At 40.5% G+C, this 16,884-nt stretch overlaps 1 protein-coding gene and 1 long non-coding RNA gene across 3 annotated transcripts in view; both read left to right on the forward strand.

Annotated features, from left to right (window-relative positions):
- LOC135920496 (arylsulfatase B-like) overlaps positions 1 to 16,884 on the forward strand; it is a 363,609-nt gene that overhangs the window by 133,278 nt on the left and 213,447 nt on the right. The window lies entirely within an intron of this gene.
- LOC135920504 (uncharacterized) lies at positions 4,029 to 16,556 on the forward strand. 2 transcript variants are annotated; one of them, XR_011509624.1, is made up of 4 exons: positions 4,029 to 4,189; positions 5,749 to 5,790; positions 8,357 to 8,561; positions 11,239 to 16,556. It is a non-coding gene; the product is annotated as an uncharacterized lncRNA (long non-coding RNA). The 2 variants fall into 2 exon arrangements; XR_011509625.1 differs by lacking the exon at positions 5,749 to 5,790.

Consider the following 16,884-nt stretch of genomic DNA (forward strand, 5'->3'; position numbering starts at 1 on the left):
GTTGGTATAGTGTTGAATAGTATTGAGTATTATTTAGCCATTGTTGAGTAGTTTTCAACAATAAAGTCGTTGACTAAATTCTCTTGATATATTGTTGAATAGTATTGAGTATTATTGAGCCATTGTTGAGTAGTTTCCAACAATAAAGTCGTTGACTACATTCTGTTGATATATTGTTGAATAGTATTGAGTATCGTTGAGCTAATGTTGAGTAGTTTTCAACAATAAAGTCGTTGACTAAATTCTTTTGACATATTGTTGAAAAGTACTGAGTATTGAACCATTGTTGAGTAGTTTCCGACAGACACCTCCGTTGACTAAATGCTGTTAACTTATTGTTGAATAACACTGAGTCACGAGCAATATTGAGTTTCGAAGTACATGTTAAAAACACACGCACATATGTATGTGTGCGTCTTTTGTACATATATGTTGCTTTACTGATCACTTGATCACCATTGCATATATACAGGGTGTTGTTTCACGTTACTTGAACCATAGACGTATATACACGTGTTTCAGCTAACTTTACTCAGAGTTTAAAAATATGCCGATGCACCATAAGACGATGCGACCAAATGCATGTTGCTCACTCTTGTACGTGTCACGCTATTCTTGTATTTTTCCTAAGTAGCTAATTAGTCAAGAAAATTAGCCATTCTGAATGAACAAAGTTAGGCGAAAAATTCCAATTAGAAAGTTCTAGAGCACTTTGCAAAACGTCCGATTAGGAAATTTCTAACTTTCTATCTATTAAGTGTTAGTGTTTTTCAGCTTACTGCGGATGCCCGAGAAATAAAAAAAATATCACCTGACATACCCGCTTGCGCGCCGCGCGTGCAGCGCTCCCAAACGAGCATAGCATCGAGCAGGGTGTGTTGCCGCTTAAAAGGCGACAGGGCAGTGACGAAGGCTTAGGCTGTGGTATTGATCGCCAGCGACGTGCTTCCCTCGCTGCGGTTCATGATGGCGGCAGACGGGTGTTCACACCGGTTAAATGGTATGTTTTCGTTTGTGCGCAGAAGGCTTAGGAGCAGTGCAATCATGACTCGCAGGCGGGCATGTCACGTGGTGCTTTTTGTATTTCGCGAGCATCCGCAGTAAGCTGAAAAACACTAATACTTAACTGATAGAAAGACAGAAACTGCTTATTCGGACGTGTTGCCGACTGCTCTGCAACTCTCTAATTTGAATTTCTTTCCTAACTTCCTTGCTACAGAAGTTGGTTAATTATTCTTGACTAATTAGCTAATTAAGCAATATATAGAAATAGCGCGACCCCTTATGAAAATGACTGTTGAAATGTTGTTGGCATATTGTTGACGAATTGTTGACTCAATAGCCTTTCAACAATACCTCAACAAATATTGAAACCACAGAGCAATAATTCAACAGTAAAGTTGTTGGGCAGTTCACAACAAAAAAGTCGTTGACTATATTGGTATATTGTTGAATAGTGTTGAGTATTATTGAGCCATTGTTGAGTAGTTTTCAACAATAAAGTCGTTGACTAAATTCTTTTGATATATCATTGAATAGTATTGAGTATTATTGAGCCATTGTTGAGTAGTTTCCAACAATAAAGTCGTTGACTAAATTCTGTTGATATATTGTTGAATAGTATTGACTATTATTGAGCCAATGTTGAGTAATTTTCAACAATAAAGTCGTTGACTAAATTCTCTTGACATATTGTTGAATAGTATTGAGTATTGAACCATTGTTGAGTAGTTTTCAACAATAAAGTCGTTTACTAAATGTTGTTAACTTATTGTTGAATAAGATTGAGTCACGAGCAATATTGAGTTTCGAAGTATATGTGAAAAACACACGAACATACGTATGTGTGCGTTTTTTGCATATATATGTTGCTTTACTGATCACTTGTCGCCATTGCATATATACAGGGTGTTGTTTCACGTTACTTGAACCATAGATGTATATACACGTGTTTCAGCTAACTTTACTCAGAGTTTAAAATATGCCGATGCACCATAAGACGATGTGACCAAATGCATGTTGCTCACTCTTGTATGTGTTAGGCTATTCTTGTATTTTTCCTAAGTAGTTAATTAGTCAAGAAAATTAGCCATTCTGAAGGAACAAAGTTAATTAGGCGAAAAATTTCAATTAGGAAGTTCTAGAGCACTTTGTAAAACGTCCGATTAGGCCATTTCTAACTTTCTATCTATTAAGCGTTATTGTTTTTCAGCTTACTGCGGATGCCCGCGAAATACAAAAAATATCACCTGACATACCCGCTTGCGCGCCGTGCTTGCAGCGCTCTCAAACGAGCATACCATCGAGCAGGGTGTGCTGCCGCTTAAAAGGCGACAGGGCAGTGACGAAGGCGTTGGCTGAGGTATTATAATTGACGCCAGCGACGTGCTTCCCTCGCTGCGGTTCATGATGGCGATAAGCAGACGAGTGTTCACACCGGTTAAATGGTATGTTTTCGTTTGTGCGCGGAAGGCTTAGGAGCAGTGCAATCACGACTCGCAGGTGGGCATGTCATGTGATGCTTTTTGTATTTCGCGAGCATACGCAGTAAGCTGAAAAACACTAATGCTGAACACATAGAAAGACAGAAACGGTTTATTCGTACGTGTTGCCAACTGCTCTGCAACTTGCTAATTGGAATTTTTTTCCTAACTTCCTTGCTTCAGAAGTTGGTTAATTATCCTTGACTAATTAGCTAATTAAGCAAAACACAGAAATAGCGCGACACGCTACATACCAAAGGGAGCAACATGCATTTAGTCGCGTCGTCATAGAATGCATAGAGTTTACACTCGGCCTAAAGTTAGCAGGAAGAAACACCCTGCATATATATATATATATATATATATATATATATATATATATATATATATATATATATATATATATATATATATATATATATGTATGCAGTTTGAGAAGACAAACGTCTCTACTAGCAGTGACAAACAACCGATGATTGGACGCATCCTGCATTTCCATCGGCGTCCATTATAAGGGGGCAGTGCCCTGGCTGTGTGTTAGGAAACGGCATTGCATGCCTCCATGTTAAATATGGTCAAGGTGGCGGAGGACGTTAACAAAATTCAAGTCTGGGGTTTGACGTGCCAGATCCACGCTTTGATTATGAGCCGCACCGTAGTAAGAAACTCCATATTTATTTTCACCATCTGGGGTCCTTTAACCTGCACCGAACGCACAGTACACGGACGTTCTTGCATTTCACCTCCATCGAAATGCAGCCGCCCCGACCGGCATTAGATCCCAAGCACTCGGGTTATTAGCGCAACACCTCAGGCCACTATGCCACCACGGCGGGTGCGGCGGATAAAGGAGTGAACATCGTTTTTACAGAGTGCGTATCGCTTAGATGTTACCCGTTAGCACGCACAGAACGAAACAAAAAGCTTGGCTGATATGTATGTCATCGTGCTCATATTTCACATGGAGGCCACATTCTTTTCTGTGACGTAGACGGGGTGCTGGCGAATGTGTTGGGAATCTGCTCGGCCACCAAGCAGAATCTGCGCTGCTATACGTTCTCGGTGACAAATCGCACAGCGCAGAAGCACACACACAAATGTTTAAAAGAATGGGACGACAGACCGCCTGCAGTTTGCTGTGACGTCGAAATAAGAAGCACAAACAGCGACGTTTCTGTACTTTTCTGGTCAATAGTTCAGTTCGCATGGTTGCGGCACGCATTACTTTTTTTTAAAATCCAAACGACGAAAACTGTGCGCGCACAAATTAGCACGGCGTTTGCGACGTTTGAATTTGGCGCCTTTTTCCGCGCACTCCATTAGCTCCGGCCGGTGCACCGCGTTACTGCGCCAAAGAAAGTAGTTCATCAAAGAAGTGAAGCAAAAAACTTTCATACACATGCAAAGCGCAACAATTGTTCTGTAATAACATGACATCACAGAATTTGTTATCAAATAGTACAATTTATGATAACATAAGCGTGTATTTGTATGAGTGTACATGTATGATTGCGCGTTTGCGGTGTTGATGCTTGGAGCATTCCGGCGAGTTCGTGTACGCCGTTCGCTTAAAAGCTTCCTGCTTTTCTGCGTTCTTTGTGTGCTTCGCTGTGACATCTTTGGAATATTCCTGCGTGTTGCTCGCTTTTTATGGGCTTGTTGCCTCGAAGATCGCCATGATCGCCTCCGACTCAGCGTCATCAAAGGTGAGTTGATGTTTCGAATTCCCCTTGTTCGTCCATTGCGAAGCGGTGTACGGGAGCCCGGAAATGAGTTCAGCGCCTGTGCGTGTTTTCCGCGGGCCTCTTTTCTAGTTTTCATTCCTAGCACTATCCTTCCGTTGCGAGAATTGGTTGTACAGCACTAGATTTGTGATATATAACGTGGAGCTTTGTCCTGGTTTAACTTTACTCTCCGCTTGTGGTGACGTAAGGCAGCTATGTGGTGCCAGCTAAAACAGGGCTGTTGTACGCCATGATTTCTGATACGGTGTTCGAGCACCGATTGAGTTAGCCTTATTAATGAGCGCATAACAATGCGACCTGAAACCGTCCGATCTGTACTGTAATCGAAGATATTTCGTTTGCGCCACGCTAGTACAAGGCGTGTGAGTGAGCTGTAGCAACAAAGGCGGGGGGGGGGGGGGGGGTGGCGGTGGGATCAGCGAAAATGTATTCTGTTGCGCTGTTCCCTTCAGGATCGAGTGACACCGCGGTGCTTCAACGCCCCACTATCTGTCACGCCGTGCGGCCGACGTTCGCGCGACCGGAAAACACAGAGGAGGCTGTCTCGCCATAATAAAAAATTTCAAGTGTGTACACGCGATTCTATGCGATACGTGACATACAATAGGGGTGATGCCACAGAGTGCTGCGAAATCACCGAGTTATACGCCTTGCCAACCGCGTGTGTTTTGTTTTCCACCTGTTAGCGCGCATTCAACTTTCTTTTTTTATCTTCTCCGTTCGGTGCCATCGAGTGCTTCGCCCAAACGGCTTCGCGTAGGTGCTCTGCATTCACGGAAAGGCAGATTTCATGGCACTCCAGGTCCTACTTTACTGGGATAGAACATTAAAAGAAATGTAACAGCGTGAAATTTCAGCTTTTCGCACTTTAGTAACTGATTGATGTAACAAAGTTTTAAAATCAGTAAAGGAACGAGATAAATGCCTGGCATATCTGCCTTGTCGTCCCACTGTGTTTCGAGGCGGCATGTATATGTTATCGGCAACATAAACATCAATAATTAGCATTGTTTCTTGTGACCATAGAAGTAGCTAGTTATGTCGAAAAGCCATTTTTGCTTTGAATCCGAGTACTACACAGTGAGCAGATTGAAAGGGGAGCGCATCATTGTGAACTAAATGACGACGCTTTGCCACAAGCTTGGAATAATGTTTTTTGTCGAAAGAGCAGGTCTGTGAAATTCTTTCTTTGAGTGTAAGCAAAACTTCAGTAGCATCAGGTAGACGGGGAGTAAAAGAATGTAACACTGGGGCCTTATATGAAGGAGCTGCCTTTAATATGTGGCCATAACAGTTAAGTAGATGCGTGGAAATAATTTTTAATATAAGTAGAGGAATGTGAAATAAATTATTTGACAAGCTCACACTGCCATTGGCAAGAGCAGCCACACTTTCGTGTACTCGATGACTAGTCATTTATATCCGTCCATTTATGTCAGCCTAATGGTCCATGTAGCTCTTTTGATTGTCGCTTTTGCTGCATCGTGGCTTCATGTTTTAATACTGACATCTTTTTTCAGATTCAAAGTGAGCTGGGAGATGCCCCAGCTGGCACGCTAAAGGTGAATTCTTTGGTCATCCATTCTGTAGCGTCACCATGATCAAATACAGTGATGCCGTGAAAATGTATTGCAGGAAGCAGGAAAAAAAAACATTGCTGATGCAACTGCAAGGCATTTGCTCCAGTGATCAATTGGTGCAGAGTGCCTTCATTAGGAGACATGGTGCCTTTAAGCACTCAGCTGAAAGACTTAACAACTGCACCGGGACTGGGAGTGAATTCAGTGTCACTTGTGAACATATTAAACGCAGAATGTGTCTTTTTCAGTGTATATGCCTGATATGAAACTTAGTGTGGACATTAGTGGTCTACATGAGTGAACATCTTTATAGTTTTACCAGAACGAAGGTATAATGGCCTATGTCATACAGCAGTGCACTGCTAGATGTATCAAACCAGAACAGCAGCACCCTTCGAGAAAGTTGGCTGAAGAACGAGCAATGATCGGGGCTTTCTGCATTTCAAGGGCCAAATTCCAAAAAGATTGATGCCGAGCTGGATGGTGCGAAGTGCCGGTCACCACATGCTCTATCTTGGCATTATGTCTTGTTAAGGTACAGAAATTGCATCACTGCTCATAAATTGGAAATTGGAAGGTTGAGGGGAAGTGGAAGGGCTCCCCTCTGGAGCAGCCAGTGCATGCCCTTTGCTATACTGATAATCCTACCTTAATGAGAACCAGTGATGCATGTTAACCTATTACGCAGCCAAGTGCATTCCTTGTTTTGTATTAAGGGGACACTAATGACACCCTAAATGAATTTTAAATAAAGCATCGTCTTAAATAACTACTTCTGTAAATTTCTTGGTAGTTGCTTGATTATTAGAGAAAATAAAGCTCAAAGTTTAATTTTCTTAGTATCGCCCCAAAATCTTCGTGCTGACACCTCATTGTCACATCATGGATTCCAAGTATTTTTTCATACTTTGGTTGTATTGGTTCTGTAAATGTTCCTGACGCTTTTTATTTGGGTTTTTGGAATATGATGAAGAACATCTTTATTTGTAAAAAAAATTGCTACACCTGAACAGACGTCATCTAAATCCATGACGTCACAGCAAGCGGGTGTGGTAACTTCAAGGCAGCACTGCCACCAATCTTTCCTCTTGCTGCTTTTACAGTTTACTCGGCCTCTTGTCACGGTATGAGTGAATCTCTTGAATTGTAGGAAGGTCATGTACAGATACATCTAAAATAATTTTTCTCTATAGTGCTTTCATGCCGTAGTTGCTTAGGGGTGTTAGCACAGCTCCGCTAAGCACGAGGTCACAGGATCAAACAACCGCATTTTGATGGAGGGTAAATACAAAACTGCCCAGGTACCTTGCAGCCTAATTTAGTAAAAATTAGTCCAGAGTTCCCCACTATGGCGTGCCTAAACATCAGATTGTCATTTTGGCACTTAAAATGCCAGAATTTAATTAATTTATATTTCTTTAGTGCTCCTTTAAGCTGTAGAATTCATGATCTCTGCAAAAACTCATGCTCAAAGTATTCTCCATAAAGATTAAATAAACAGTAGATATAAGTGTCTATTTATATATTGAATTGTGGTGATACGTGATGACTATTAGAACGGTGGTACAACAAGACAGACAGAATTGTAATACAATGTGTGACGGCACGATGATGCACATCGAGGAAATGACCGAGTCTCCCTAAAAGTCCCTGACATGGACATCAACTGACTCTCCACAAACTTCTGAGTTCACTCCGTGATCTTGTGCAGCCTGTGCTTTGCGAGTCGATTAATTTAATTGAGGTGGTGGTTGGCACATACTGTCCTTGCAACTTATGTACATTTCATACAGTGGAGTGGAATCCTCACACATTACATCTGGAGCACAGCAAGTGAACATGATGTGTAGGGGTAATCTTAGTAATGATCGACAATCATGTCCCTCTTCGAGCTCCTAATGCTGCTTGCCAACACAAGCAGCAGCAGTTGCCCAAGATAGCGGGAAAGAGAGTCATTGAAAAGTGGCATATGCCCAGGGTCGCATAACCAGTCACCCAAGCTGTTCTGACGGTTGATTTTGAACTCTTCCCTCAACATAGCAGCCCAATCTCCCCATTAGACCATGGGCTACCTATTGACACAAATGGATGGGAAAATAGAGACCTGAAAATATGAAGTATCCTAAGAATGGTAATCACAATAAATAGTACTAGATGTGCATTAGCTCAAGCTCTTGGGCCAGTTGGTGCATGATGAACTTGAAAAAGGGGGGTACCAGCAAAACAAAGGACGCGCACACACGGAAGAGGCGTTAGACAGGGAGTCCGTGTCTAATGCCGTTTCCTTGTGTGCGTGTCATTTGTGTTTCGCTGGTACTCCCCTTTTTCAAGTACTAGATGTTTGGATACTTTGGTTTATTATTCTTGTTTGTGCTGGATTGTTCTTCTGAAACGTGGCATCCGGACAGCATAAGAAGCTTGTAAGAAGTCCTGTTTAGCATTCTAGATTTGCAACAGGTACTTTTTTAATTTATTTGCAGTAGGGATGTTGTGTGAATGTGCTTGAAAGGCTTAAAACTGTTTTGCTAACATTTACTTAAACGTGCAGGTTCACATAGGTTGAAGGAGTGCACATTGAGAAGGTTATCCTGGCACAGCTTACCATGGCCTGCCATGGTGGACCAGGAAAGTTTGCAAGGGCCTTGCTTCACCATGTGTTCACAGAGGAGGAGCTCATGGGCCATTTGGCCTTTGGAAATAACACCAAGGGGCAAAAAGGGCTCTTGACCCCACCAGGGTCAGTGCTGTTATAGGCAAGTACCATATATCCTTTCTGGTTGCATTTTTACATTCACATTTTTTTCTAAAATTATGAACTTGCCATTGGCATAACAAACGACTTTCAAGTAGCCCGTGTGTGCAGTTGTGTGCTACGATAGCCTACTATTTGGAATGACTGTTCATATGATCATAAGTGCGTAATGCCGCCATACACAAATGCTTCTAAAATTTGAAAGCTGCCTTCACAGCTGAAAGTTTTTAGTGGCTCCACCACATAACATGAGCTGCATTGGCGCATTAGCAGTGCTACACGGCTTTCATTGCAAGGAATAGTTGTCTGTGAAGCACGCTCCAAATCTATTGGCATGGAGGACATGTTTAATTAGCCTGAAAGTGTTATTCTAATACACGAATTGCGGAGAAGCTATGCTCAAGTGTGGTTACTGCTCAGCTCGAGCAGGAGCACGTTCACCAAATTGCAGAAATCAAAACAGCTCTCCAGGTTCTGAGATGTGAAACAGTAGATTCACCAATTTTAACAGACCACATCGAATTAAGGTTGCTCCTATATTGAAGGAGGTCCATGTGATGCCAGACAGCAGCCTTTTAGCAGAGGGAACCTGAGTACTGTGGCAATTTTCTTTTGGTTGTTTCAATCAAAGAAACAACATGGACAGAGTTGCAAGCATTGCTGTCAACAGTACTACGTTTAGTGGGCGCTTACTCATTCTAAGCACTTAACCTATGACTCGTATTTATTAACGCACACTTTATCACTTTGTATTCTAAGATATGAAAAAAATATTTGTGGCTTTTCCCCATATACTTCAATAAATTGAAAATAGGCTCTTGGGGCCCAATGTATAAAGCTTCTTACAGTCCATCGGACATGTCCACTACTCCCATTCTGAAATTGTTAGAATTGATTCCTGCTTCCTTACTTCACCTACCTGTTAACAGGGTTATTATGAACCATTGCCAAGTAGATTACGGGCTTAAAATAATCAAAAAGATGAATGGGCTTTTCTGTTGCTCTTGTTTAGCCCGTTGAGGGTCACATTTTGGGGAGAAATATGCCTCTCTAATTTAGGAGTTAATATTTTTTGTGGTTTGCAAATGCTCAAAACTTTCGAATTGAATAGTGTCCTATTCAATTTAGTCTTTGAGTGGTCACTATTTGTAAATGTAAGTATTCTAATATTTCGAAACACCAACATGAAATTTGAGCCAAAGTACGGTAAATTTTCACGTCCAATAACATAGTATAGACATAAAACGTAAGAACTTGTAAGAATAGCAGACCAGGCTACATTAGTTAAGTAGCTGTACTTTAGAGGCTGTACAGCAATCATTTATGCTTACTGAAGAGTCCTGTGCATGTGAAGAAACCTTTTGCTGCTCCATTAGTGCTTTTAATAAACAGCTCTTCATAACATAACAATGACAGAAACTTGCAAACATTAATAATACTAGGTTGTGAGCCTCATCTTACATTAATTGTGATATCAGCTGTTCATTATTCAGAAGCTATCCATTATTTGATTTGCTTCTAGCATTATTCGGTTCAGCCTCAAAAATCACTTTTCGTGCACTCTTAATATTTTTATTGCAGATTTAAGTTCTTCAGAGTGACGTTCCGAGAAAATGAAGTGGTAAATAATATTTTTAAATAACGATGAAGTGGCAATACCATTTCAGTATTTGCAGTTTTAGATGTTTTATTTTTTTATGCAGGATAAAGCAGCATAATTTTTTTGTGTAATGAAACTTACAAAAACTTGTGGCAACACTCCCAAATTACTGCAATGACAGACACCAAGGAGCTAAGTGAAAATCAGTTTTGGAGAAACCCATGGAGCGACAGCACTTTAAGAATATTTTCTAGAAGCCTCAGAAGGTTGCAGCACCTCCAGTGGGATGCTAGGCAACACTTTGTTCTGAAACGGCAAATTTTTTCAGAACGTTCCGTCACAGCCACAGATGTACGGCAGTAAACCCTAAAAGGGTTAAAGAAGTCAGTCCTATGGCATGTGGCTCTTAAAAGACAGCATTTCTTCGTATCTGTCACATTCTGCATGTTTCATGCTAAGCAGCTTGGTGCACAACTACATGGAATCCTCATTATAACAGTAATTCAATCGTTGAGGCAGAAAACATACTTTGCTGTAAGCAGTGTCTTCTTTAATGTAGAAAGTCCTAAGTCATTGTAAGGCGAGAAGTACATTCCGATTGCATGTGAACTCAGGAAACCTAACTTCAAATGAAGCTACACTCAATTGTAGTGACATGACAGTATTGTATTTGGAGCATGGAAAAGCACAGTTAAATGCTGCATATTTTAATTATGAAAGTTACAAGAAATAATTTAATTGTCAGTTCAGGTTTATTTATGAACAACATGAATTTTTTTCACCATTTTGTTTCTCAGCAAGCAAAGTTCACATCTTCGACATTGAGGATATTCGTAAAGTTATTTTGCTACAGTGTTTTGTTCCTCTTTGCCCTTTCCTGCATTTGACACTTAGTGGAGTCCCGTGCCACACAGAATCAATTTAAATGGTCATGCTGCAAAGCTGTACCCGTGGAAAGTTGGAATTAAGCTACACAAATACATAAATCAATTTCATTATAACAAGGGCATATTGCATGCCATTCTTTTGCATGTAGAAGTTGCTTTTTAAAACTTGTTCTGGCTTCTTGTTGTTGCAGGCTTCACGTGTCACAAGTTTCCTGGTACCAACATGCCCTATGTAAAGAACTCTGGCCTCGCTTCTCGCATGGGACCAATAGCCTCTCAAGAGCCCATGTTGGACAGCTCAAACCAAAACACAAGTGTTGTGCTTTTGTAACTCTCGACATTTTTATGTTTTATGTTAGTCTCCTGAAGGGCCCAATTTGGATTTCTCAAATGAGCATACAAATGTTGTACCTTTCTATGCCTTGACATTATTATGTTAATTTTATTTATGCTAATTATGCAAGTCTCCTGAGAATCCCACATTGGATTGCTTAATCCAGAATACAAGTGCTGTGCTTTGTTACAGTTCACTACATTTTTATGTTAGTTTTTGATATGGTTCCAGTAAGGATAGTGTTTCCTTATTAATATATTTTTTAAGTATCTTAAGTCATTTCATGCCAAACCACCCAATTTTGTCAAGAACTGTTCCACTATGGCAAAGCATTTCAAGTTTGCTTGATTTTGAGTAGGTACAATAAGAAAATTTTTGAGAAAATTTGCTTTCATACATACACTTGAGTCATTCCAGGGCAACCAACCAACGTTTTTTTGACCATCACAGATATAGTTGAAACTCCGAACTCTTGCCCCCATTTATTTTCCTTCGCAAAAGTTTTTTTGAATTTTGGCAAAAATTTATTGTTCTTGCCCAGCTAAGCTAGAAGGCACTGATACACGTTTCTTTTGAAAGGGAAATTGTATGATCCAGATATTCAGATGATGTTCATGTCAAGAGACAAGTGGTGTGACTGCCAAAATTTGCAAAAGTTTGAATTTTCTTTTAATGTAGGGAAATACAGAAGGCACAAAATAAATATAAAATCAGATTGGTTGACTTGGGATAGCTGCAAAATATTTCAAGCCTTGTAGGTTCAGTTGATCAGCTAAAAAAACTGGAAGTTCCAATTTTTTGCAAGAAGCTTCGTGTTGAAGGTAAAAAATTAGCTTTGGAGGTTGGCACAAAAGTGTGTCGCCCATCGTTACACAGCCCTACATGTCTGCTATGCATGTGACAAGTAACAAAAAGGTATTCTTTAAGTGCAATAAATTATTTTCTCTAATGTTCATTTGTGGATCACACATACAGCATAAATATAGCATAAATATATGAAGCCATGTCAGCTAGCAAGGAAAGATTGTTAATATAATTAGCCACAAAAACTACTCAACAAACTGACTGCCTTTTTTATCATTGCGAAGGCAGGTGACGTCAAGCGCTGCAGCTGCAGTCTCAACTTGTATTTTTTTAACATGAATGCAAAAAGTGGTCGCCAGTGGTGTCTGACCACATCAGACTGAACAAGGCAAATATGACTTTTATAGGTGAACATGTTCTGGCTCTGAAACAGTGGTAGCAAACAACACCACAAGAATTTGTTCACACTTATGTAGGTTTTCAGTCTTAATTATGAAGGTGTTTTCTACTTGCATCATCATTGGGCTCCAGGGAGCAGGGCACGAAGTGTCCTGCTCCCTCTGTGTTGCATTGCAGTGCGACGTGCCCTTTAAAATGCTTTGTATGAACAATATCAGCGCTCTTCCTGGATTTACTGTCTACATAATAGCCGATATTTCTTTTTGTAAACTGCATGAAAGATATCTTTTAACACTGCAGGATTCCCTCGCATATTAATACGTACGAGGTCTGTTAGAAAAGTATTTGACTTTTTTTTGCAGACACCTGATGAATATGAAACAAGCGCGTTTTCATCAGCCACCCTTGAACCTTTTCGCGCATGCACGAATTTTTTCCCGCCTGCCAATAGCGTGAATTGCTGGGACGCAGCATTTGAATGAGGTAGTACACAGTGCTCTCGTCGTTTTTTTATTGCAAGGAAAATGGCGGAGCGACTGGAGCAGTGCTACTGCGTCAAATTTTGCCAGAAACTGGGCGACAGCCACGTGGAAACCATTCGGAAGATTCAGACTGCTTTCGGTGACTGCGCTATGAGCAGCACACAGATTAAGGAGTGGTACAACCAGTTTAAAGACGACCACGCATCGGTGGAGAGCGAGCCACGCTCCAGTCGGCCATCAATATGCCGAAATGACCAGGTCATTGCCTAAGTGAACCCTGTGGTGATGCGGGACCGTCGTGTGACTATCCAAGAAATTGTGGAAGAGGTGGGCATCAGCACATTTTATCCACATTCCATTATCACCGAAGATTTGGCCATGAAGAGATTTGCCCCGAAATTCGTTCCCAAGCTGCTCATGGTGGAGCAAAAGCAACTTCGTGTTGAAGTCTCACAGACATGCTGGATTCCACAAACAGTGACCTCAACTTCACGAACACCATAATCACTGGTGACAAGTCTTGGATGTATGTTTATGACCGGGAAACCAAATCCCAGTCATTACAGTGGAAGCATTCCACGTCACCAACCAAAGACCGCTAAGTGCGCATCAACGTTAAAGTGTTGCTGACTGCTTTCTTTGACTCCCGCAGTGTGGTACACCACGGGTACGCACCACAGGGTCGAACAATCACTAAAGACTACTACAGGGATGTCCTCCATGGCCTATGTGATGCTGTGTGGCGCAAGATACCAAAGTTGTCAACAGGAAATTGGCGCATCCATCACGACAATGCTTTTCTCGCACTTGATTCAGACTCTTTTGGCGAAAAACCAGACTCCTGTAGTTCGACAGGCTCCTTACTCTCCTTATATGGCCGCCTGCGGCTTCTGGCTATTTCCCAAAATCAAGAGGCCATTGAAAGAAGCACAATTGCAGACAAGAGAAGACATTATGGCTGCAACGACAGCTGAGCTAAACTCCATTCGGAAAGAGGCCTTCTCGGAATGCTTCTAACAATGGCAGCACCGCTGGGAGAAGTGGCTGGAGTCCCAAGGAGACTACTTTGAGAGTGATTAGGTTTCCAATGCTCCAGTTATCCCAGTTTTTTTTTTTTCTTCAGCCAAAGGTCGGATACTTTTCTAACAGACCTCGTATTGATATTTTATGTGCAATGGCTGTATGGTTTACCTGGCCCACACCAAACACAAGCCTCGTTGCGTTAGAGCATGTGTCCCTTGGCAATAAAATGCAGACACTAACACCGCTTCTCTGTCATCTGTGTGGAGACGAAGCCAGCTTTGTGGTCTGCATTCCCAGCCGGCAAGCAGTGCGCACATCCGAGAAAAGTCGGTGCTGACAAAATTTCAAAAAAGAATTTCTCGCATTTAAAAATAATGCCTTTTTTAACTTCACACATGCATAGCAGACATGTAGAGCTATCCAATAATGTATCACATACTTGTTGGCCAACCATGAAAGCTGTTTTTTCCTTCAACATGAAGCTTCTTGCAAAAGATTAAAATTTGTTTTTTTTTTTACAGGCGATTAGCTGAACCTTCAAAGCTTCACATTTTTTTGCTATACTATGTCACCTGGGCTACCATTCTGTATTTAATTTCTGTCCTGTGAATCTTCGTTACGAAAAAAAAAAAACTAACGGATTGCAATTTGACTCATTTTTGCCGGTGCCGAAAGCAATTGAAGTATTCAAATATTTAAAAAATTGGCTATTTTGGCAGTTGCATCACTTCACCGTATTTCCACGCACACCATTTGAAGGCCTCGATCAATACAATGTGCATTTGAAGAAGAATGTTGATTGATGTCCTCTAGCTCAGCTGAGCAGGAAAACTAAACTGTCACCAAAGTGCTACAAAATATCTGGCAAAAATAAATAAAAGTGGGTAACGAGTTTTGAACTCTAGTAAACATATAGTAATGTTTCAGCTATATGTGTGCTGTCAAAAAAACGCTGGTCGATTCGGCATGGAATCGCACACCTGCAAGTGCATCTGTGCCATTGTCAGAGTTCAATAAAAACTGCATTTGACATAACTTTGTAAAAATAACTTATTGCTTTCTAAAATACATGAGTAAAATTAATAGGTATAAGTCGGCTTAAATTTAAAATGCAACGAAAGATCTCTGGTAATGGCATGATGTGCCTTTCATGTTTGCATGAAACCATATGTTTTTCTGAATTCTTTCGTTATTTTTTTGTGGCAGTGAATAAAATTGTAATGGAACTCTCACAAGGAGTAACTTTGATTCCAGCACATCACTAATAGCTGTTTTTTTTCCATATAAAAATCTGAAGTAGTTAATATGAATAAGTCGCTTGATATGGAATGACCTGCGCAGGAACGTTATCATGGCGGAAAACACAACTGGATCATGTAACAGCAATGCAGCATAATAAATTGCTCCCATCAGCATCACTTATTGTGATTGCCATTTTCAGAAGTATGTAACGTTTACCGAAATTGGCACATACCATTCAAGCAACAAATAAGGATTGTACAGTGATCCTTTTTCAGTTTTACAGATCTTTAAGTTGTCTGTGCCAGGTAGCATAATTTTTTTTCTTGAGCTGGATTATTCAGAGGTGGACATTACTAGCACAAGAAATGGAAACATTAAACTGATTATCATAAATTTATTAATTCACTTATCACATCACGGCACATATTTCAGTTTGCAAATTGTAGCCAGTGATTTTGAAAGACATATTCACTTGAAATTAATTTCCAGGATGACACCAGTTGCGAAATTTTTCCATAAATGTGAGAAATACATGGGCATTCCGGTTACTTTTGTGCTTCAATGCATAACAGTGCGTTCTGTTAAAAAAAAGTAAGTGCTACAGCAGTGCATTTCTACAGCCAGTTTGATGGCATGTGTCTCGTTACTGGTGTCATTCTGGAAGTTCGGTCTAAGTGCATACACCTTGTAAAATTACCGTCTACAATTTGAAAAGCTTTATTAGGAACTGAGTTTTTCTTAATCAGCTGACTATGGTGTCTTGATTTCTCATGCAAATAATGTTTGGCACTCTGTATCTAGAATTATGTTAGCTGCAACAGTCCGTGTTTAATAAATTCCATGAAACTTAAAGATAACCACCCTGCATATCAGGTCTCAGTTGAGTGCTGTGGGCTCAAGCAAATCGTGCCATGGTAATAGTACCACTGGCTCCCAAATAGAGAAAGCAAGTGCCTTTTTTGAGTGCTCTTATTAACAGTCATGTCAGTCTGCTTCTACATTTAATTTAGGTATTTATTTTTAAAAATTTATTTCTTTTGAGAAATGTGTTTTACTTGAGGGCCACACAGACTACATCTTCAGTATTCTGTTTTGTTATGGTGTCAAGCTGCAGGAAGTTTGTACTGTGCAATAGTTTTTAAGAAGTTTCTGATGTGCTCAAACTACAAATGTTTGTACATTTACACAGATGTTTGTTTACAAATAAACAGTTCACCTAGAAAAATGGTTTTTGTCTGCATCAGTTCAGCACTCTTAATATTGTGGAGGTCCATCCACTCTGACAATTGAAAAAAGTGGCATAACAGTACTGCTAGCAGTTTTACAATATGGTTTATTACAGGCGATCTGGGAGCATGCTTTTGAGCCCAGGGTGGCAGAGGCCTGCGATACAAAACGCCTGTATTTAAATTTTATCCCTGCCCTCTCACAGCAAACATACCAACGTGACATCAAAGGTAATTATAGGCAACATAGCTCAGCAGTATTTTAAGGAAAGTGCAGGTTTAAACTGCTAAATACCCAGTGGGGCATAAAGGGCTTCCAACATAATT

Source organism: Dermacentor albipictus, unplaced genomic scaffold (genome assembly GCF_038994185.2).
Source record: "Dermacentor albipictus isolate Rhodes 1998 colony unplaced genomic scaffold, USDA_Dalb.pri_finalv2 scaffold_16, whole genome shotgun sequence".
NCBI lineage: Eukaryota > Metazoa > Arthropoda > Arachnida > Ixodida > Ixodidae > Dermacentor > Dermacentor albipictus.